The sequence below is a fragment of the Poecilia formosa genome, unplaced genomic scaffold (genome assembly GCF_000485575.1).
Source record: "Poecilia formosa unplaced genomic scaffold, Poecilia_formosa-5.1.2 Scaffold56, whole genome shotgun sequence".
NCBI lineage: Eukaryota > Metazoa > Chordata > Actinopteri > Cyprinodontiformes > Poeciliidae > Poecilia > Poecilia formosa.
Genome location: NW_006799995.1, coordinates 2,751,402 through 2,752,673, shown reverse-complemented (window position 1 = coordinate 2,752,673; position 1,272 = coordinate 2,751,402).

Genomic DNA, 1,272 nt, shown 5'->3' with positions numbered 1-1,272 from the left:
CCTTCTCGCGAGAAGGCGTAAGGCATGGGGCTTGCAAAAAAGCCCCGGCGCTAAACCTTTTCCCTTTCGTCTCGTTGTGAACGAACTCTCATGTTCAGTCTATGCTAAGAGGGATAGACTGAGAGAGAGGTAAAGACAGGAAGGATAAACTATTCGATCCTAAGAACTTGTCTAACTGGTTCATTCTGCAAGACGAAAATAAGTTTAGTGACCAAATGATCGCAGAAGACCAATTCTAGGCCCCTTTACTTTTGTGGCGGGACCAGTGTGGTAAAAATTGGTAACTTAAATTTTAAAGCACTATTAAAGATAAAATTGGTTGCAATGACTCCACTTAAATTTACCTACCCATATTATTCAGGTGGATGCGAAAACATAAATCGGAGCACCCCCACCCCCAAAGGAAGGTACGTAAGGGTGAAGGAGCGTAGAAAACCCATATGAGCGACCGTATGTTTAACCCCCTCATCCCCCCAGACGAAGACACGTGAAAGGTAAAACTCGCTACATCTACATGTGCGCGAGGTGAAGTGCATGTGAAGGCATCATCGGGGCGCTGCCCCCCCCCAGACTGGGATTTGACGCCCCCTCTGGTGCAGCGCCCCTATGCGTTGCATGCGCTGCATACCCACTTTTTGCGCCACTGCCTCTAAGGCACACAGACCCGCTACATATGAGGCTCGAGACAATCTCACAATTCAATAAGTTTATTACACAATTGTTTTAGTTTAATCAAATATACTAGTTTAAAACCACACACATTAAAAGACAGTTATAGCTCACCTCAGAGATAGGAGTGTAATTCAGGGTAGTGTCCTAAAAAGAAACGGCAAACGAAACGGCAAAAACAAAAGAAAATCGTGCACCAAACCAGAAATAATACCACCAGCCAGAAAGTCCACTACCAACACCACGCTGGCCGTTCCTCTCAAAATAAGAAAAGAAACATTCAAATTACAGACAATGCAATTATACAATTCAGTTCACGACCAATCAAGCAGCGGTAGTCCACTGTAGCAGACGCCACTCAGAGCGGCACTTGAAGGATTAGTCCGAGCTGGTCACCAATCAGCCCAAATAAGCCACACTGGACGAGTGATGGGAGCCAGCTTTACGCCGACCAAGACGGCGGGTATGAAGCCAGCAAACAGGACGACAGGTAGGCAGCCGACAGATAACAGGCGGACCGCCAGTCGGGGACAACCAGAACAGCAGGCAAACAACCGGCCAAGGACAAACGGCAGCGGCTAACAAGAATAAATGTTAGAAATG